Genomic DNA, 24258 nt, shown 5'->3' with positions numbered 1-24258 from the left:
TACATTTGATTGAACCTTTTGTATATTGCTCAATTGTTGCAACAATTGCTGGTGGTGCAAACCACTATCCATAGTTCTTTGTGTCGCCATTATTGAAGGATCTGTCGCAATAGTGTTTGACAAAGATACATAAGAACTTTTTTGCATCATGGAATTGCTTTGGACATTTTTGACATTAGGCATTCCAGTTGTGAAATGTTCTTGTATCTTAGATGTTGATCCAATTTTATGCATATGAGGAACCACTTCTTGTTGAGGAACCATTGTCGATATTTGCTGGGTTTTCATTTGATCTTGCATTATAGGCGTTGTATTAAATAATGGATTATTTATCGTTTCAAATGGTGACTTTTGAGGAATAGTCACTGTCAATTCCTTTAAAGCACGTTTACTCATCAAGGTAGGTTGAGTTGCTTGTTGTACATTTTCTTCATTTGGATGTGAGGAAAAACTTAGTGGCCCGCTACCTTGTTGTGTTTGCACATTAATTTGATCATTTGAGGAAGCCACATTACTTACCATGTTAAGGTACTTCTGCGGAAACATCTTAAAGACCTTATTCAAGAATTTATCCATTTTTTTTGTTACTTTTGGATCTTGAAGGAACATGTCAATATCATTTGAATCATCGGAATCAGATGAAGAGTCTGGTTGGATATTCGGATTCACTTCTTGTTGGATGCCTTGATCTGACCCAAATCCTTGCGAAAGAGTTTGTTCTTCATATAAGGTTTGAGTTTGAATATCATGTTGCAAGTTTGGTTGATTCCAATTAAAGGGGGCACTTCCTCTTGGAGTTGGTGGGACACTCCCCTGTCCTGGTTTCATAGGTACAAACACTGGTTCATATAATGGTGGTGGTCCAAGTTGTACCATTCCATATGGTGGTAGAGATGTGTTTGATGACGCTTCAACTTGCACTGGTTGGCTAGTTTGAAATTGCGAATTTGCTATGTTATCCATGGGTTGATACATTGGTTCTCCCATCTTCTTAGATCTTGATCTTGTCTCAACTGGCATGTCACTTATGCAAATGCAATATTTTTGGAATTTTTCAAGGATAATATATGATATGCAACTAAATGCAAACTAAATATATGAAAATGCAATCTATGTTTTTGGTTGTTTTTGAAGATCTTGATAAACTTATGAATGCAAATCTAAAAGAGACCCTTAGGAAATTGAAATGATACCTAGACCTCAAAGGACAAAAGGACCGAGTGACAGAAGGACAAATTGACAATGTCTCACCTATATGCTTGGATACTAAGCTAGGTTTGATGAAATGATATTGATGACAAAAAGGACAAAAGACTTGATGAGGTCTAGACTTCTTAACAATGACTTGGGGTTTATCAAAGATTTGGATTGCTCAAGTATGACAAGACCTAGGTTTTGAGACTATATGCGAAAGGATAATTAATATGCAAATGATCTTAATATGATATGACAATTACTTAGGCTTAATGAAGAGACTTAGGGATACGCAAATGCAAATGTATGACAATGTCACCCTAAGATGAAATCTAAGGTTTAATTATGAAATGATATTACTCTTATGCAAGAGGACATATGCAAATGTATGACTTCTATTGATATGCAAAAGAAGTATGACTTAGGTGAAACCTAACCTTGATACTTGACAATGACTTTGCAAAATGCAACCTAGGATGAACCTAAATGCAAGTGACATAAGAGTTGAGACAAGTTTTTGACCAATGTTGGACAACCATGCTTTAGGAATATGATCTTTGAATCTTGTTGAATTTTTGTTGGATGAATGTCTTTGGTGTTTGATCTTGTTTTGATCAATGTGTTTTGCTTTTGAAATGGGATAACATTCAACTTTTGACAATCAAAGAATACAAGATGTTACGACTTAGACTCAAGACAATCATGCTCATTTCCACATTTCTTATGGTAGGCAAGGACATTAGGTACTTGAGAGGTAGACTCATTATGGGATTCAAGGAGAATACATAGATGCTTGACCCCACGGGCTCCCCTCCACGACACTCACTTCTCAGGGCAGCCAAGCATCAGTCCCCATGGAAATCTCCCCATGGCGAACTTAGTATCTCTTCCAAGTATCCGAACTTGTCCTTCTCAAGCAACTAGAAGGGTTTTTGGCCTCTAAAAACAAGGTATGTAGTAAGGATTTCTGTTAAGCATTACTCCTTGATGTCATGCAAGCATGATTGAGACATTAAGCCCATCAAGATACCAACAAATGTAGTCGCGCAAGCACGATTTAGACCAAGAGGCCCTACTTAGATGTTGATATGAGAAAGAGTCCAAAGGTCATCACTTCCCAAGTAACTGCAATTCCCACGTAACACTTCCTTCAAAGCTTTCGCCCATCAGGTATTTTTTTATAGTGAGTTAGAATGCCAAGGAATTCTAGCCGTACTCACTTTGGGTCATTCCCTTCTCACGATTATCACTTGCTTGCTAAAGCAAAGTGGTCGGGAAGGCAGGCCCTCTAATGGAGACAAACAATCACCAAGACAAGTATGGTACCAAAGATCTGGATTTCTGATCACCCTATGAAGGATGAGAGCATACTCTCCTACTCCAATGTCATACTTAACAAACAAAGCAAACAAGGGTTCATTTCAACCTACTTATAAATCACTAAGTGCCTAATTAAAAATCTCAAACACACAATTTGGTTGTTTCTCCAAGGCAACCTGCAAAACACATGTCAAAAGTTTGATTTGTTGTCTTTGACCATCGAATCTGCATAACACATGTTAGTAGTTTGATTTGTAGTCTTTGTCATGCATATGCCAAGATCCTGCACAAATAATCAGTACCAAAATCCAAAACACAGACAACAGAATGCAAAAACATCAAAAATTTCAAAGAAACTGCATTTTTTTTACCCTCTGATCTGGACTTTACACAGGCGCAGAAGTCATGACACAGGCGCAAGTTGTCAAACACAAGCATAGAATGTCTTGACACAGGCGCAAGACTCTTCAACACAAGCGCAAGATGCTTAACACAGGTGCAGAAGTGACCAGAATACCCTGCACGGCCCTGTTTTTGAGTTTTTGACCTGCAAATCAGCTGAGAAGCACTCCAAAACACAGTAAGATAGTTAGAAGGTTAGTATTCACGTCGAGTTCACCAATTAATGTAGCATAGAAATTAGGAATCATCACAAGATAAGTAGATCAATCAAAATGCAAGACATGATAACTTAATCATAAGAACACTCATTGAAATGAACCTAATTCCAAAGCACATTCAATGGAGGTATGAAAACAAAGCATTCAAAAATGAAAATTATGCAAACCAGACGTAGAATTGAATACTCCTTCCATGCGGCTCCATTGTTGTTCTTTCCTCTTCAATGGGTTTGTGGATCTCACCTATAAGTGCACACACAATTGAAAGCAAGATTGGATGAAAAATTCAAGAGTACTAGAAGCATAAGTTCGGTAGTTTCATAGAAAATTCAGGATTCATGAAGGATTCGAAGGGATTTGATTGAAGAAAACATCCAATTTATAGAAGAATTGGATAAATGAGCAAATTAGCATGAAAGAGATTTGAATAGAAATTCAAATCAATAATAGCAAAATTATGACATATCTATGACAAATTGCTATGCAAGGCTTATGACAATTCATGACAAATTACTATGTCAAGAATTTATGACATTTTATGACAAACCCTATGACACATTTCTATGTCAAGAATTTTATGACAATTTATGACATTTTATGACAAATTTCTATGTCATTGCCATAAATTTAGGAAAGAAATAGGAGAAAATTGAATTTAAGAATTAAGAAATTAGGAAATTAGAAAATAATGAAAATAGGAAATTAGAAATTAATGAATTAATCAATAATTTTTCATTTATTAATTAATTCACTCACAAAGAGGAATAATTAGCCAATTAAATGAATATTTAATTGTAATGAGAAAACTTAGGATTAATAAATAATTTAGTAATCCTAAAGGAAGAAATGACACATTAGGTTAAATGATTGAATCATGAAACCCTAGAAGACGAATTAGAAATGCGAGGATGATAATTAGGTCTATAATTGACTTGATCATGTTTTGATTTGATAAATGACCAATGCGACAAAATGATTTGATTGATAGATGCGCCAATTGACGAGGAACAATGACAAATTGATCCAAATTGACACAATTGAGACAAATAACGATCGATGACAAATCGGTTGAAAAATGACAAAATTGACAAAATAGATTGCAAGATGACAAGATTAGACATGACCACGATCGATGACAAATCAATCGCAAAATGACAAGATTGAAGGATTGATGATAAATCGACAAGATTGATAAACCGATCACCAAATGATAAGATTGAAAACAGGACAAAACCCTAATTAGGATTGACGATGTCCAAAATGATGACAAATGAATACGCACATTGATGCGACAGGGTAAAATCGATCAAAATCATGACTGAATATTGTTGTCGACAAGACCAAATTCAAGGATGAGATGATTGAAGAATATAGAAGAATGACTCGATGTTCGCAAATGATAAAGACCAAGTGCGTGACATAAGAGAAATGTTAATGCGATGCAAAAACCTAAAATGAGGCAATGCGCAAATGTTAAAGTATGACCTTGCAAGCGTTGACCATTTTTGGGTGTCTACAGATAGCATCTATGAATAGTGTCAGGGCACAGGAGGTTCAACTCTTCTTGTATGTTCCACCTTAGGTTGTTTATATATCTTGCCACTCTTTCACTTTCATCTTCAACCTTCTTAGACTTTATACTCAATTTCTAAAATTATTCAGTATAGGTACACACATCCATATCTTTCTGTCTAAGATTCTACCTTCTCTTGTGTAATTGGACTTCATAGTCTTTTGGTACATATACTCCCTTGATCTCTATAATCATCCTTTTCCAAGAGGTGATCATTCCTCTTCCCTCTTTCACTCTTTCTCCTTGCACAAAATTCCACCATGTCAAGGTTGCTCCCTACATTTTTGACTTGGCAACCTTCATCTTTTGGTTATCAGCAATGTCTTCACATTCAAAAAAATTGTTCAAGGAATCTATCCAGTCCATCACTCCATCGACATCCCATCTTCCCACTTAAAATAAGAAGGTTTGATTTCTGGTCCATGGTTCTCCTCTCCATAGAATTCAAGGCATTGATCAGGTACCTATGCTCTCTAGGAACTTCCTCTTCTTCCTGCCCTTGTGGGTTCTCCTCTTCTCCCACTTCCTCTGAGCCATCAATTCCTCTCTCCAACCTACCTTCCAAGTTCTCAATCAATCTTCTAAGCTGATCATTTTCTTCTTTGTTCTCTTGCACCATCTTGGTAGGTTCCACATTTGTCATCTTCAAAGGCATTCTTCTAGCCTCACCCTTTGATTCTTTTGTTGACATGCACTATTCTTCTTCCCAAAAGGATTCCTCCTTCACTCTAATACTAAAACTAATGTAGAGGTCTCAGTGCTAGTATAGGATAGGTTCCCCTAATCCAAGAACAAACCAAGGACCCTAGAAATCACACAACAGTCTAGGGGTTAAGGAACATCAGTTTGACAAGTCCCACATCCCTTTCTCTAAAATAGAAGACTACCAGTACAAGGTCTCTTTCATTTACTAGTACAAAGTCTCTATGGTCAGCAATGGTTTGGTCCCTTCTCCAATGCAACAATGGCTATTTAAGGTTTTATTAGAAGTCCTCTAGGTTAGGGAGACCCCCTTCAATCACCGAATTCAGGTTCCCTCTACCGGTTTGGATAACTGGTGTAACAAGGTCTACAAAACCTAGTAGCTCTGCTAGACTAGTTTTCTACACTTAAATCTTTATGTCTCCAAAAGACTAGACAAAAAATCCTAGGTTTGGATACCCTTCTTGGAGTTACAAAACATAACCTAAGAGTTCTTACTGGTAGGGAACACAAGAATCCAAACCCTACTTTGTTAGGAGACCGATATAGCCCAATTAGGCCTATTTTACAAAGGAGTGTGTAGACACACACCTTAAATCACCAAAAAAACTCAAGGGATACTCTTAAGCCATTTCAAAGACACCAATTCCTAAGTCTTAGGCCATGATCAGACCTTTAACCCCTGATGTGAGACCTTTTTTCTTACACTTGTCGGTGGCCACATGGAGTTGCCCACCTTAATGCGTCAAACCCTTGCATCCAACTAGTCCTAACCTATAAAAGGCCTTTAAAATCATAAAATAAATTGGCCATACTTTTATCCCCTTCAAATCTGTGAACCACCAATGAAGGATCAGCAAGGTAAGGCTATTTCTTTGCAAAACCCTACGAAAAACTATCAAATCTAGACTACTTCCAGAAATTTACCGACTTCTTCCTTGTCTTGGCAAATTAGGACCTTAGACTTGATGCATGTGAAAGGTGATTGGCCACTCTAACATATATGACTAGTTTCCTAATTCAAAAATGATCATACAGTATGGTATACCATGAAGAATAACAAAATTGCAGGAAATTCTCAGAAATCTATTACTTCAATGATGCCAAAGTTTACAAAGTCATTCTCCCTTCATTCTCTCTTTCCAATGGTGATTGAGGATGAAAATTTATACCTCCCTCAATTCTTATTGACCACCCTTTGAACCAAGATGACCGTTGGAAAGAAGTTGCTATTTGCAACCAAAAGTTGTCATTAAAAGTTTTCAACAAAGTTGTCAAGTTTGAGCAACTTTTGACATATGTTAAATCCGACTACCTAGAGGTGCTTCAACATGTCCTAAACCTTTCTAAGAAATCTCCAACACATGAACACTTATAAAAATACTAAACCAAATACACCTAGGCCCATATGCCCATGGTGGCTTATCAATTTGCCAAATCCATGTCATTGGGTAACAAGGTGGGGTTTATTACAGATAAATCAAACATCAAACAAACAAGAATACCCTATTACTTAGGTTGAAAGGTCACATTCTCATGTGTGTTCTTTAGCCTTTATTTCTCTTATTATCTTAGTCATGAGGTGCTCCTACACCATTTTGTGTTTCTCTTTTATCAGATTCTCTCTCATAGAACTCTTAGGTATGCACAACTGAACTCCTCTGAATAACATCCCATCCTGAATGAAATAATCCAACCATTTTCTTTTGTCTACCATAACCAGTTCTCTACATGCTTTCCAAGGTTCTACAAAATCTGAGTCTTCATCATACAAGGTCTTCAAATATTCAAATCCGAATAGTGTCAGTCTCATCTCTGTCAGCAAATTCCTTCTCCTACTCAATGCATTAGCAAATTTGTTAGATTTCCCACTTCAATGCTTCAACACAAAGGTGTAACTCTGCAAGAATTCTACCCATCTCATATTTCTCTTATTCAACTTACTCTAACTATTCAAATACAACAAGGCTTGATGATCTGTATACAACACAAACTCCTTAGGCAACAAGTAATGTCTCCACTTCTTCATGGCTTGAACTATGGCATAAAACTCTTGATCATACACTAAATATATCCTCTAGCCATCATTCAATTTCTCACCTAAATAAGACAGTGCTCTTCCTTCTTGACTCAAGACTGCTCCTATTGTTATTCCACTTGCATCACAATCCACTTGAAATACTTTATTGAAATCCAGTAAAGCTAACACAAGCTTCTTAGTCACTTTCTGCTTCAACAATTCAAAAAATTTGTTTTCTCTGGTGGTCCACTTGAATTCCTTCTGATCTCCTCTCATGGCCTCAGTCATAAAATTACAAACTGAACTGAAATTTCTAATAAACTTTTGGTAAAAACTAGCCAATCCATGAAATGATCTGACCTCTCGAATACTTTCCGATGTAGGCCATTCAACAATTGCTTTCACTTTCTCAGGGTCCATCTTCAAACCATCCTAAGGTATCACAAATCCTAAATAGACTAATTCATCCTTCATGAAAGTACACCTCTTGATATTGATCAGCAACTTCTACTCTCTTAACCTCTACAAAGCTTGTCTTAACTGCAACAAATGTTCCTCTTTTGTCTTACTGAAAATCAGAATGTCATTCAAATACACAATAACAAACTTACCCAAGAATTTCTTCAATACCTCATTCATCAGCCTCATGAAAGTACTTGGTGCATTAGTCAATCCAAAAGGCATCACCAACCATTCATACTCATTTGTCTTAAATGTTTTCTTTCACTCATCACCTTCTTTGATCTTGATCTTATGATATCCACTCTTCAAATCTATCTTTAAAAAGTATACAACTCCACTCAAACAGTCCATTATGTCATCCATTCTATGCAAAGGAAACTGGCATTTCACTATGATCTTGTTTATTGCTCTGGAATCGATACACATTCTCCATTCTCCATTCTTCTTAGGTGCTAATAGTGTTGGTACTGCATAAGGGCTTAGACTTTCCCTGATCAAACATTTCTTCAACAATTCCTGCACTTGTCTATTCAGTTCTTCATTCTCTACTAGTGTCAACCGATGTGCAACTTTGTTAGCAAAACTAACTTCGGGAACCAAGTCCATGAAATCACTAATACTTCTCATAGGTGGCAATCCATTAGGTACATTATCTAAAATGATGTCCTCATATTCCATCAGCAAATCTCTTATCTCTTCCAAGTGTTCTCCTTTTGGTTCCAATCTCTCAGTCTGCTTAGGAGTTAAGGCAAATCACAAATTCTCATGTCTCAGTCCATCCATGAATTTCCTTCAATCTACTAAACAAATTCTAGCATTCATACAGACTTCATTTTTCAAAGGTTCCTCCAAAGGCAACAAGGTTTGCTTCATCCCATTGGTCACAATAGTGTATGTATTCTTTCTCCCATCATGTACTTCCTATCTATGAAATTCCCAAGGTCTGCCCAACAAAAGATGACAAATATCCATAGGTATAATATCACACAAGACTTCATCATGATAATTCCCAATTTTCAATTTCACCCAACATTGTTCACTTACTAACAACTTATGTTCATCCTGAATCCATGCTATTTGATAAGGCTTATGGTGTTTCAACCTCTCCAATTTCAACTTATTCACCATCTCTTCTGATATAAGATTATCTGAACTACCAATATCAATAAAAACTTTACAACACTTACCAGAGGCCTTACATCTAGTTTTGAACAGATTCTTCCTCTGCAAGGGCTCTTCATCTCCTCCGGTATGACACAAATCTCTCCTCATCATCAACAACTCTCCATCTTTCAGTTTATTGTCTAATCTAGTGGGGTTTTCTTCCATCACTACTACTCTTCTGGCAATTTCTGTATTCTTACATTTGGAAGCATAATGTTGTTGGTATTTTGGTATGGTTTTGTCATTGATGTCAACACCTACTAAAACTCTAGCACTTTGGAGATCTAGCAACATTCACCGGCAAGCAAGTGACTTTTGCACAGTCACTAGTATATGGTACATCAGTAGGATATAATGATCACCGACACTTGGAATGGTGTGGAAAACACTTGGTAATGTCGAAAACATCATTTTGACATCTTGTTTTGGAGAATTGGTTATTGGTATATTCACATTTGCATATTTGCTATTACCGGCAAATAAGTCTAGGGTATACACCAGTAGCTTTATCTTTTCTAGATCAAAATGAAATGCTTTGGAGATGATTAACTATTGTTGTAAATGCATTAAGCCGACATGTTCAATTGGTTATTGCATCGGATATTGTTTCATTTGTAAAATGCTTTTATTGTAAATATCTTATAGACCCGACCTACTAAAATTGGTCTTAGGTTATGGTATAAATATAAGATCTTATTTGTAAGATCAAATGTGGAATGCAAAAAAGGATTGTGTGAAGGTATATGCGAGAATAAGAAGATCTATACATGCAGACATCATTTGAAGATTGAATGAGGGTTTTTGTGAAGACAATCAGAACTACACCAGTACTGAATCCAGCATATGAAGATGCTATTTTGTGCAGTACATTCTTATTGGATTTAACCATCCAACTATAGTTAGTGTGACTCCCATTTTTTGATTGAGCAGTGAGCTCTAGGCCCTTGGCCTTTCTGCATGTGTAGACCCCATTTATGTACACTTACTATCTGCAATAGTATCATCTAATTGTGGGTAAGGTTTCCCACCATGGTTTTTCCCCTTACAGGGTTTCCACGTACAAATATTGGTGTTATGTGTTGTGGATGAATTTGTCTTTATGTTTCATACACTAATCTTTACCTATATAGCAATTAACTGTTAAAACTATCCACCGACATATTGAACTAGTTTACCGGTATTAAGCATTAAGTTGGTTAAGTTGTTTTTGGTTTGAATTTATTTGACAACTGATTCACCCCCCCCCCCTCTCAGTTGTCTCCGGGACCTAACAAATGTCCTTCTCCTCCACACTTAAAGAAGGTTCCTCTAAATTTCCTCTTGTCTTGTCATCCTAAATTCTCATTCCGGTAACCATCCGGTTTTGTCCTCTGGTGGAAATTTCTATCATCCTTCAGATATGAATTCCTTCTTTGTTCACTTCCTTGTCCTTGCTCTAATTTGTACTAGTTCCTCTTTCTTCGATATATCGTCTTCCTCCTTGAAATCGTCCTCTAGTGAACCTTCCACCTCTACCTCTCTATCTCTGCTCATGTCTTTTGTTTAACTTTTCTTCTGCCTTTAGGGCATACTTGTAAGCCTCTTCAACACTCTCCAATTTGATTATACTCAATTCATCTTGTATAGACATCTGCGATCCATTCAAATATCTTTCAACTTGTTCAACTTCATCATCAACATGTTTGGATCTGATATTCAACTTGTAAAATGCTTCGGTGTACTACTTCATTCTAGATTCCTTTTGTCTCACATTCAACTTCCGAAACAAATCCACTTGATAATTCATCGGCAGAAAAGTTGACTTCAACTTAGCAATCATCCAATCCCATGGATTAATGTTCTCTTTACCTCTTCCCTGTCTATCAACTTGCAAATGCTGCCACCAAAGAGACGCATGACCTTTCAACTAGGTACAGGCATATTTCACCTTCCTCTCCTTTGCAGTGTTTTCAAAATCAAAATACTTCTCCATATTTGAGATCCAATCCATCAATTCATCTGAATCTAACTTCCCATCATATTCCAATGGGGTAAAATGAGGTTTAGTATTCGCCCTACTCAAAACCCTCAAAAACCTTTCCTCATCCGGATCAACCGCCGATAGGTTTGCTTGTTTTGTCAGGGCTTCTTCTCTTTCATCTTCACTTAAATCTTCAATATGTCGACCTCTTCTCTAGGTTGTCTCCACGGCTTCTAACTAAGCAGCTATACCTTGCAACATCTTCGTCACAGTAGGTTATGCATTCCCATGTGCTCCACCATTCCTAGCTCCTCTTCATGCCATCATTTACACTAGTCCTCTACAGCTGTAGGTCAAATCCGCAATCTGCCACCCTACAACAAAATTTTAGGACACACAACCTCCAGAATGAAACTTCACTCTGATACCACTTGAAGAAGTCACCGGCAAGGAGGGACCTCAAAGAGATCAATTTGGATTGGTCAGCAAGAGTAAACACAATGAAAACACAAAGATATTATGGAGGCAATGCATAATAGAATATTTTATTATATGAAATTTGATTACATCCAATTGTTAACAACTAGGTTACAACATACCGACTCACATGCCTAGTAGAATAGGTCACAATAGCAACCTTGAATCTTAAGATCTATCTTCTATGCACATTATAGTTACCTCATTATCTGATTGATTTCATTCTAATGCGTAATTATAAATATATATATATATATATATATCGATCCAAAGGATCCATTCGGCCCAAAAGGGATCAAAACCCGAAGAACAAGACCTAACATGAAAAAAACAAGGTCGGCCTCTGCCAAGAGATTCCTCCGAAAAATCCAAAGGATGAAACGTAGATTGTGAGAAAAGGTTGAACACACACCAACAAACATCAAAATCAACACCCAAGGCTCTGCAAGCTTCCAAATGGGTTTTGGTAGATCACCAGAATAGGTCCAGGCAACCGGTAACAAAGGAACAACTGGTAACAGGAAACTGTCATGAAAACCGGTAGCGATATCTTGCAGAAAAATGATCCAAATCCAATATGGTCTAGAAGCAAGAAAGATGATCAAGTCTTCAAGTAGAATCCAACTTGATAGGATCAGGTGAGCCAAAACTAGGACACAAAGAAAGGAAAACTAAAACTGCAATAGAAAGAAAAATAGAAAGGAAAATGTGTTTGGTTGATGCAATATTGCAATGAACCAGGGATGCTCCTGCATCAAGATGAGATGCTTACAAGTTAGAAGAATCCCAATGATACAAAAATTCTTGGATTTCAGAAGGGTGAAAGCTCCAAATCAACACAACAGGAACAAATAAAGAAAGTATCTGGTAAGGCAGCCTAGTGCTCATAAATTCAATGGTAACTATTTTGTTTGCAATAAATTTGGTCAAATGGCTAGTTGATGGGAATGGGAATGGGATAGACTAGCCTAGTCTATGCTCCTTGATCCTCTCCTTGGATCACCAAGTGTTTCAACCACACCCTAGGGTCTCTAGGACTTCCCTTGTTTGTGTAATCCCTTGACCTTGCCCAATCCACCTGCCAACAATCTATTATTTTCCTCCCTAAGTCACATCTACTCTCAAGCATCAAAAACCCTCACATAGGATAATAAGGGTTTAGCTCCTCCTTCACCTTCTTAGGTCCTAGCAAGGTTAGGATAGGTCTCTGACATGGTTATCCATCCATTCATGTTCCCCCAAGAGGTTTTAACCTTCCATTTCATTACTGATCTCACTATTTTGTTTTTTTTTCCTACAAAATAGGGCTACAAGGAATGTGCCCAATTAGGCCTCCATTTTGGACTTTTAGGGCTCCCTCTTGCAAACGATGCAAAAACTTGTGAAACTTCCCAAAAGGACTACTAATCATTTGGCAAGGGCTCAAATATTTTCCTAGTTTTGGGCCTCCAACTATCCGTACACTGCCCTAGGTGAATTTTGGGGTTTTTGAGGGTTTTTACAAGGGTTTTAAGGCCTGCCTGGGCCACAGTGATGGTTATTTATCTTTGCCACCTTATCTAGATTGGTGGAAGCTCCTCCTTCTCACCAATGGTTCTTCACACACCCCTCTACACCTCCACAAAAGGGTGCCTCCCTCCTTGTCCTACCTTGCTCTCATGGACCTTTGCAACATCAACCCTTCCTACCCAGGAACAGTCTAGACTTGCCTAGGAGTGGGTCTTTGAAAGACTTTCCTGCATCTTCAAGGGCCTTGCTTTCTCTGGAATACTATACAAGGTTTTCACTCCTATTCCCCATGGTTTCATGGTGTCTCCACAATGGGGATAGGAGTTATTAATCCATTACACAAAACAGTCTAAAACTGGACAGTGATAGAGTACTTCACAAAATAATTACAAACACACAAAAACCTACACAAAACACTACCCTAAGTGCTCAAAATGAAAGTATAAACACAATGTAAGACTGTCAACACCGTTTAGTTCATAAAACAATCCATTATCAACCTGTTAATGCTTCATTTGTGCCGACTGGCAACAAAAATACAGTCACAGTCAAGGTCTTTTCTCTTGGCCATACAATCTGACATCCAACCCCTCATTTTAAGGTTTGCAACATCTTATAGTGTCTCTTCCTCGACTTGTGTGCCTTGATTAGGGTTCCTAATGCCAAACTAAGGTTATCACCTATTTGGAGGAAAAGTTGCATGACAACTTTGAAAAGTTGTCATGCAGCTTTTTACAACTTTTGAGCAACTTCTACAATGTTCCTTTTCTTGGCTTTTGAGACTACCTTGGGCTATCCTATGAACACAACCATGTCAAAAGGATCCCAAACACATCAAAGGCACACCTACCTTCTACTGCACAAGAAAACTCAACCTAGACTTATGAACCTAGGACCTAAACAAAACCAATGAGCTCTTAGCTCTTATTACATTTACATGGCTTCTTAAAGAAGAAAAATTCCAACAAAGGTCACATGGGGAAAGACCTTAGAAAGGTGCTCCTACACCATACTCCCCCTCTGCATAGAATTAAGGAACTAGGGGAGAGATGAGAGCCAGGTCAATACCAAGTTTCTTGAACCTGCCCTCTTCAACCCAAATGGCTTCAGACTTAGGTTGACCTTCCCATTTTACCAAGTGTTCCATGTAGACCTGGTGTCTAGTAGACTTCTTCACCCTTGACTCCAAGATCTCCTCTACTTTGGGTTGCTTCACTTGAGGTAAAGCATTCACATCCAGGTCCTGCAGTACCTTGGCTTGATTCTCATTTTGCCCTGCTATTTCACCCTTGTATAGTATCAGATCAGCAACATTGAAGACTGGTGATATAGCCAAATCTGAAGGAAGATCCACCTTGTAGGTATTTGCACCATATTTGGATAGAATTCTACAAGGTCCTACCCTCTTCATTTGTAGCTTAGTAGGCTTGCCGCTTTGCATTCTAGCTTTTCTTAAATGGACCATCACATAGTCAACCACCTTGAACTGAACCTCTCTCCTTCTTTCATCCAGTTTTGCTTTCAGTTTTTGAGTAGACTCTAGGATGGCTTTATTGACCTGTTCTTGTACTTCCTTGATGGTTTGAGTGAAGTCCTCTGCTTGCCCACTCTTTAACTCCATGGAACCAAGTTCTCTTAGTTCACACACCCCTCTTGGATGTATGCCATAGACAACCTCAAAAGGACTCCTTCCAGTGATCCTATTTACACTGTCATTGTAAGCATACTCAGCTTGTGGAATAACTAGATCCCATGCCTGCCGATACTCCTTGGTTAGACACATCAACAAGTTGCCTAACACCCTATTAATGACTTCAGTTTGACCATCAGTTTGTGGATGGTAAGCTGAGCTAAATGACAAATTAGTTCCTAGTCTTCTCCATAAGGTTTGCCAAAAATGGCCCATGAACTTGCTATCCCTATTTGAAACAATACTTAATGGGAGTCCATGAATCCTTACAATCTCCTTATAGAAGAGATGTGCAATATAGCTAGCATCATGAGTAGTTCTACATGGAATGAAATGGCTCATCTTAGAAAATCTGTCTACCACCACATAGATGCTATCCATACCTATCTTTGTCTTGGGGAGTCCTACCACAAAGTCCATGCTCACACACTCCCAAGGCCTATTTGGGACCAGTAATGGTTGATAGAGGCCTGCATTACACGATCCTCCTTTTTCCCTTTGACACACACCACATTGCTCCACATACTTTCTCACATCTCTTGGCAACTTGGGCCAATAGTAGTACCTCTGTACTAGATCCAAAGTTTTATTGACTCCAAATTGTCCACTTAGACTACCATTGTGTTTCTCTTGCATGAGATTTTCTCTCATGGATCCTCTAGGTACACATAACGGATTGCCTTTGAAAAAGAGACCATTTTGGAGAGTGTAATCTACATACTCACCATGAAAATGATTCTCAAACTCCTTGCAGACCTTGTAGGCTGATGAGAAGTCCTCATCTTCTTCATAGAGATCCTTGAAACCCTCTATCCCTATGCTCTGCAATTGTAATTCTTGGACAGTCAACAACTTCCGGCTCAAAGCATTGGCCACCTTGTTAAGATGCCCCTTTTTATGCTTGATGGTAAAGGTAAAGGATTGGAGGTACTCCATCCACTTCAAATGTCTATTGCTAAGCTTCTCTTGAGTGTTGATGTAACTGAAAGCCTGGTTATCTGTGAACACCACAAATTCCTTCGGGAGTAGGTAATGCCTCCACTTCTTGAGAGACTGAACTAGTGCATACAACTCTAGATCATATGCAGAATACCTCTTCTTTGCCTCATTAAGCTTCTCACTAAAAAATGCCACAGGCCTTCCCTCTTGACTCAATACACCCCCTATTGCAATTCCACTTGCATCACACTCCAATGTGAATAGTTTGTAAAAAGTAGGTAAGAGTAGGGTGGGTTTTGTGGCTACTTCTTGCTTCAATAATTGGAATGCTTTATCAGCTTGTTCAGTCCATTTGAACTTAGTTTTAAGGCCTCCTTTTATGGTGTCAAGTACTGGTGCACATATGCTACTGAAGTTCCTCACAATCTTTCTATAGAATTGGGCTAAACCATGGAAACTACTAACTTCAGTCCTTGTTTTAGGGGCAGGCCAATTCAAGATTGCCTCCATTTTTCTTGGATCCATCTCAAAGGTTCCCTTAGACACCACAAACCCCAATTAGACTAACTCTTGCTTCAAAAAGTCACACTTCTCTAAGTTGATTGCCAACTTTTCTTCATGCAACCTCTCTAGGACTAAACTCAAATGTTCAAGGTGCTCCTCTTTGGTTCTTCTATAGATGAGTATGTCATCTAAGTACACTACCACAAACCTACTTGTGAAGTCCTTCAACACCTCATTCATCAACCTTGATGAATTCGAAGAGGGGGGGGGTGAATTAGTATGCCAAAAATCAATGCACTAAAACACTTACACAGTCTAAAGATAAACTGGTAAAGCAGTCTAATAGTCAAACTGGTTACTACACATGCAAACCAAAATGTGAATAAAGCATTCACCCACAAAAGCAATACAACCATAACACAAGATATTTGACATGGAAACCCAACTAGGAAAAACCACGGTGAGATGGAAGTCACAAGTCACTATCTGCAGAATAGAAACCAAACCGGTTAAGGTTAGACTGGTTAAGGTCTTACAATGTTCTTCACCAGAACAAATCCTGTTAGGAATCTCAATCTCTGTTAGGAGATAAGTCCGATTAAAGACTACCTTGTTAGAGGATTTTAGATTCACAAGTGTGAACCACCTTGTTAGAGGATTTTACAAAGGCTTTGAGGCCTACCTGGTTAAGGGCTACATACTTGTCAAAGATGTGAGTAATCAACAAGTGTTTGATCTATCCAATAGCACAAACTACTTGGTTAGATCCAGTATTGCTCACAGTTAATGCATTCCAGCATTAATTCAGTCTTCTCTATCTCTCTCTCTCAGTTACAACTTGATCTTCTCTGATAAGATCGTTCTTACAACAACTCAACATCAACCTTAAACCCTAGCATGACATTAACCCTTTCAACAACAACTTAAAACCCTAGACATGATGTCCTTTTAAAGGAATCTGATTTCATGTCAGTCCAATAGGATTACAATACAATTTCCTAGGTTCAATGAATCTAGACATACTCAGTAACATGACACAAAAAGCACCATCAATGTGTCGGCACCGTCAAACAATCAGTGGATTGGTAACTCATCACAGAGTATTACTGGTTCATACAAAATACCAGTTGTCAGTTTGACAAAAATGAAGACTGGTAAGAATGTGTTGTGTCACTTTTCTCCCTCATACCACTTGGGATCTACGAACCACTTGGGGTCGACATGCCACTTCAGACCGAGAAACACATTCTGCAAAATCACCACTAGTCTAAAGACTAGTATACAACATACCGGTTGGAACAAATACCAGTTGAGATCAAGCTCATACATATAAAGGGGATCTCAATACAAGTGTGTGTCCATCGATGACAATCACAACATAAATAAACAAAAATGCCAACAATCTCCCCTTTTGGCATTGATGGCAACACTTAGGAAAATAAAATTTTGACATCTAAGTGTTTTACAACAAAAACTTGCCATTAACAAAATTGCTCCCCCTAAGCATATACACTATCCCTTAATCAACACAATGTATAGCAATTTTGCATATAGAGCATAATCATTGAGACATCAGAGCATATAGCATATATCAAAGAATATATCAAAATTTCAAAACTAGATACTTCTCCCCCTGTGTTAGAAGATCAAAATTTTAAAACCAAAAATTAGATACTTCTCCCCCTTTGCCAACAATGACAAAGTACCGCTGAATAACCCTGTTTCCATATATATATATAAAAGTTTATGACAATAATGAATAATACTTGTCAAAAACCGATCTATAGTCCTACAAAAATTGTTTCATGGATAGAGACCAGGACTCAAGTAGGGAGGTTGCCACTTCCTTCTGTGTTTGTATCTGGGATACCTGTTCCTCCATGGCATCTACTGTGCTCAGTTCCTATGTGACTGTCAGGGCATCCAGGTTTAGATAACACTTCTGAAGAATTTGTAGTCATGGAAGTAAAACCAGTTGAAGCTCTTGCAAATCTCTTGCTCCATCTTGGCTGACTGGATCTAGAACCAGTGAACGGTTTGCCCATATACTGCAAAGGAATCATAAGGTGTCTTAAATGTGCCCAAGTAGGACTGTAAGTCTATTTGAAGCTTTTGCTTCTTGGCTAGCACATTATCATAGAATAGATGAGGTTGACAGATTTTGCTAAGTAGCAAGTTTCCCTCATCCAAGGCATTCCTTATGTCCTTTTGGTCTTTCAGCAGTTCAGTCCTAAGCTCATTCATCTTTTTCACTAGAGCAACATTAAGAGCCTTTTGGTGCTCTTTCTTGACATTGGCCTCAGCTGCTTCTTCCAAGCTCTACACCTGATCATCCACTACAGTACATAGTAGTTTGAGCTATGCTAGTGATGATTCAGTTTCCAGAAGATTAGTGCCAAGGATCAAACCGGTAAGGGTGTCTACTGCCGCCTGAATTATATCCTGTTCCTTTTTCCTACGAATGATTTCAAGGCACTCTTGGGCAACCTTGATACTCTGCATAAGCTCAGACTCACTTGTAGATTGGAGATCAATAGGACTCGAGATATCAGCCGGTTTGGCTTGGCTACCAGTTGCCTTAGGAGTCTCCATCTGTGTGTTCTGGATTGCTTCAGCTGCCTTGTTTGCTTCTTCTTTCTTTTTCCTCTCCTTCTCTTCTTTCTCTTTCTCTTCTCTCTTTTTCTTCTCTTCCTCTTCCATCTTCTTCTTATCTTCCTCTTCTTTCTTTTTCTTCTCTACTTCTTCCTTCTTCTTTGCTTCCTCTTCCTTCTTCTTCTGTGCTTCCTCTTCCTTCTTCTTTTGTTCTTCCTCTTCCTTATTCTTCTTCTCTTCCTCTTCCTTCTTCTTCTTCTCTTCCTCTTCCTTCTTCCTCTTTTCTTCCTTATCCTCTTCTTCTTTCTTCTTCATATCATCTTCTTGCTTCTTCTTCTCTTCATCTTTTCATTTGTCCTCTTCCTCTTTTCTCTTCTCTTCCTCTTTCTTCTTTTTCTCATCTTCATCCCTCTTCTTCTTCTCTTCCTATTCCTTTGCTGCTTCCTGTGTGTCCTTAGCCTTTTCACCACCCTGTTTGGCTTGTTACCCCTATTCAGTTCCCTCAGAAGGTATGTCCTGAGTGACATCTTCTACATCCAGGGCATCGACATCGATAGTGTCAATTGGTTCTTCCACCAGGTTTCCTTCCTCATCAAAAACCACATCCGGTTTGGAAATAACCGGTTCTTTTTCAGCTTGGAGGTTGGCCATTCATGCTTTGTGAGCTAGAACAACATGATTCATGTGCTGATGAGTTTCTTTTTCCACATCATCAATTCTCCCCTCCAATAGCCAATGTCTTCTTCTCCTTGTGAAGAAGAGACCTTTATTTTGATCCAATACATCAAACAATTTTGAATTTGAGAGGTCGGGGAATATTGTGAAAAGACTTTCTGCCTAATCTCTTGTTCCTTCTCAATGGCAATGCGCCATTTATTATCTAATGCTTTAAATAAAGAAGCCAATGTCTGAGATTTAATCTCTGATGGTGACCGGTCATTCTTGCATAAATAAATAATGATTTCCTATAGTATTTCCTCCTTCTCCTCATCACTGAAATCATCATAGTAATCTACTAAATCATGAAGTAATTTTCTCCTAATATTCTTAATTGTCCTTTGAAAATGTGTCAAAGGTTTGTATGAGGAGATGTCAATATTTACCGGTGCAGATGCTGTTGATTCATTCTTCTTCATCTTCTTTGTCTGTCTCGCCTTCTTTGGCTTTTCATCAGACTCAGTTTCTTCGGAGTCTAGTTCATTTGTCTTAGTCTTCCTCTTTCTTTTGAAGACTTTTGCCAATGTTACCTCCAGTTTCTTCTTTACCGGTGACCGCTTGGTCACTCTTGGAGTTGCAGTGGTAGCTGGTGCCGATGCTATAGGCACTACCTTGGCTTCCTTTGCTACCAGTTCTTTTCCTTTCTTAACCGATGGTTCTTCAGCCGATGCAATCCTCTCCAAGTAGGTTCCGGTCCTCTTAGCCTTTGGATCAAGAGGCGAGGTCATAAGGATTGAGGCATACCCTTCCAAGATGTCATACATAACTTCATAGCCCATTGGCTCCACTTCCTCCATTCTAGGCTCAAAAGCCTCCATCAAACATTTGTCCACCTGAATGGTGAAATAGATGTCATCTTCGTATTTCTTTACTATATCACTTGAGATTCTTACCCTTTGACTCATCTTTCTTCTGAACTCATCAAAATATTTGTTCAATACTTCAGGGTAACCAGTTCTAATGGCTTGCATGCTTTCCTTGATCTGCTTAGTTACCGGTTGGTCAGGAGACCACTGGACATCTCCTACTCCAAGAAAGTAGCCTTGGAAGTAGAAGAACAACCCTACCAGTAGTTGTCCAAACTTGAATCTCAGTGCATTATTCTATTTGATTTCCTTTAGATTCAATAGGAGTTGCCTCTGCATACCAGTGCATAAGTCAAAAGATGCATCCTCTTTTATCATCCGGTAAGTGGCATTTACCGCTACAGCAGATATAGAATTAATCTTGCTGGCTGAAAAAATTTTGTAGCCTATCACCATGTAGGCATATTTCACTAGATCATCCTTGATAGGATTAACTCTCATACCCCATGAATCACTGGTTGAACTGGTGAGCTTGGCTATTTCAGTTTTGCTCACCTTTCTCAGGGCTGGAACTTCCCTTGTGTTACAAAAACCGGTGACTGCATGAATTGCCTGAGGTGTAATATCATGCATCCTCTCTAGGTACATCTTGTGACCATGGACTCTGCTCAAAATAATTATGATGTGATCCTCCATAAAATCTTCTAGAAAATATACTGCGTTATGGAATTTCTTCTTGTCTAAGATACTAAACTCTAGTTTGATCTTTTTGTCCTTGCCGTAAAATAGACCTAACTGAGTGTGAATAGCTAAAGACCCTAGGTCTTCTATTTTGCAATCAATATAATCAGAAATTCCCTCTTCAACTATGACTCCAGCTGGAACTTGTGATAAGGCATTATATTTGGACTTCCTCTGAATAAAACTTTCTAACTCTATAGATGTACTCGAACTGGTATGAGATGCGGAAGCCATTGTAGAGTGTTTCAAGAACACGAAAATACCTTTCAAATGCAAATTTGGGGCTTCTTGATTCTGCTTCACTCCACTCTCCATCAGTTACCAAATCATCGCTTTGTGTTCTCCACTACCACTTGCAAACTGGATTTGAATCTCTTTCAAGGTATGTCAATTTATTGAAATCTTAGCTCAAATCGCCTTTTCTTCGCTTTGCACTTGAAAACTTCTCTTCGCTTGAAAACAAATAGTGAGAAATGATTTGAAAAATGCTTTTATACATATCTCTCACCTACTGCCATTAATGCTCCTCTATTAGGGCGTAAACCCTAATTTGCCTTTTTACTATTTCTGGTCTTCTGCCAAGCGACAAGTATCGCATACTAGTTAAGGTCTTTTACCGGTGTAAACTGGGGGTTCGAAAGCATTTCACCGTTAGCTCCCCCTAAGCCTTTGAGGCTTAGTTTGTCAATTCCAATATTTCCACACTACATGCAGAAACTGGTTCCTCTTCCAACATTGTTGGTTTCTTCCTCCAAGTTTTGTTCATGTCCCCTTGAACTTTTTCAACATTGATTTCTCCTTCCTGAGTGACTGGTATATCATCAGATATACTTTTTCTGCTTCTACAGAATCTTGCAATGTGACCCGGTTTGTTGCAATGATAGCAGACAAGTCCAGGTGCTCTCCAAGGTCCATTGTACATGTTTCCATTCTTCCTTCTACATGTTGTAGCAGTGTGACCATGACCATGACAGATCATACAACTTTCTCTCCATTTGGTTGCCGCTTGATGGCCACCGCTTCTTAACTGATGATTGAAGACATTAAATCAGTTATGGTTCCGGTTCACAAAAGGTTCAGGACCAGTTCCTTGGGTCCTTTGGGGATATCTTCCAGTGTTATCCATCACAGACCTACATTCAAATGCTTTATGCCCAAACTTGTTGCATGCATAACAATGACCATTGAACTTATTGGATCTAGGTACATTGTTGATAAAATATGGAAAATTATTGTAGGCTTTGCTCCTACATACATTGGCAGTGTGTCCTTCCTTAAGACAGTTAAAGCAAACAGGTTTGAATTTTTTCTTACCTTTTCCTTTGAGTGTCGGTTGCTTCTTTGATGCATCAACATTTGTTCCTGAGGATTCTCCTTCCTCATGTCTAGAAAAACCAAGACCATTGGTATTCTTTGCCGGTCTAGATGACTCAAGATTTTGTTCTAGCTTGACAGTACTTTTGCCAAACTTAGCAAGTATTTCCTTTGACTCAGAGAGTTCTTTGGAAATAGCAGTGTTTGTCTCTAGTAGACTTGCATTTTTTGAGATGGCTATGTTCAGTTCTCCTTGCATGTCTTCCTTTTCCATTATGCTCTCATGAAGGTGAGCAGTCAGTGCACTAATCTCTTGTTTCAACTTGGAGATCTCATGATCTCTGTCCTTTACCAGATCTTCATCTTTTCTCCGGTTCTCAAGCTCTTGGCTAAACCGAATAGTCAGTCCTTCCAACTCCTTTCTTAGATTAGAGTTTGAATCATTCATCTTATTCACTTTAGAAATCATGGCTTCCATGTTAGCTTCATCTTCAGAACTACTTTCAAATAGTTCCATCAGCCTCTCTGCATGTTCTCTCCTTTTTGCTTGAGATGCCTTGTATTTGACCATAAGATCATCATAGGCTTGATTAGACTTAGTGAGCTGTTGAGTAAGTTCCCTCATGGTGTATTCCCCCATATCTCTTTCCAAGTGGTTAAACTTATAGAAAGGTAGGCTCTAATACCAATTGATGAATACTAAGAGCGGGGGGTACTCCACCCAAGTCTGTTCATTGACAAGAACACTCTCCTCTTGATTCAACCATGTCACCTTCTAAGGGCTAGTGTGGGGTATCTTTATGAGTTTCAACTTCTTAGCTGCCTCATCTAATATGATGTTGTCAGTTGACCCTAAATCAACTATCACCTTGCAAACTTTACCAAAGATTTTGCATCTCACCCTAAACAATGCTCTCCTATGCTTAGGTTCATCCTTAACCGGTTGTCTTCTCAAGACTCTATTGAAGATCAGATTCATCCCAATCTCTGATTCAATATGGTCCACCTTAGGTGTTTTTCTACTTGATGTGTCTTCATGAGCATAAGCAACCCTCTATCCACTGTTTGATGAGGTAGGCTTGTCAGGGCATCTATAGGCTAGGTGTCCCAATTGACCACAGTTGTAGCATTTCATGGTTGCAAGGTAGGAGTTACCCCTACCAGTACCTCTACCCCTACTTGGACCCCCTTGTGCACCTCTTACTCTAGAACGGCCTCCTTTGAGATTGGTTTCACTACTATGTTCAGTCAACTTGGACTCTCCTGGATTCCTTTGCTCATTTGCCTTGCTTTAGTAACCACCTCGGTGATTCATTTGGTCTCTACCTCTGCCTCTACCCCTATTGTTAGAGTCTCCCTTCCTTTTGTTCCTCTCTTCCACCTTGACAACAAGCTGATGACATTTTTGGACAGTAGTAGGAGTCCATAGGCTTATCTCCTCTTGGATGTTCCACTTTAGGCCACTTAGATACCTAGCCACCTTGATAGATTCCTCTTCTTAGAATTTTGATCTGAGACAAAGCTTTTGAAACTCCTCTATGTAGGAGGTCACATCAAGGTCTTTCTGCTTCAATCCCTATCTCTTCTTATGAAGTTGGAATTCATAATCCTCTGGTAAGTAGTTCTCCTTGATCTTACTCACCATGGCCTTCCAGTTGGCTATAGGTAGCTTTCCCATGCTAACTCTATCTTCTTGCAAGTACTTCCACCATGTCAAGGCTGCTCCGCTTAGTCTTGATTTGGCAACCTTAACCCTTTGAGCTTCTGTCACACCTTCACACTCAAAGTGGTTCTCCATACCCTCAGTCCATTCCATGACAGTGTCAATGTCCATCCTTCCACTGAGATGTGGCAATCCTTCAAAAGCTTTAGTATTCAAAGCCTTGATGGCTTTTACAAAAGGTTCTTCATTGATTAACGGGTATGGTTCAGGTATGATGTCATCAAGATCAAT

The sequence above is a fragment of the Cryptomeria japonica genome, chromosome 6 (assembly GCF_030272615.1).
Source record: "Cryptomeria japonica chromosome 6, Sugi_1.0, whole genome shotgun sequence".
NCBI lineage: Eukaryota > Viridiplantae > Streptophyta > Pinopsida > Cupressales > Cupressaceae > Cryptomeria > Cryptomeria japonica.
The sequence above is the reverse complement of the archived record's forward strand: the minus strand, read 5'-3'. Positions refer to the sequence as shown.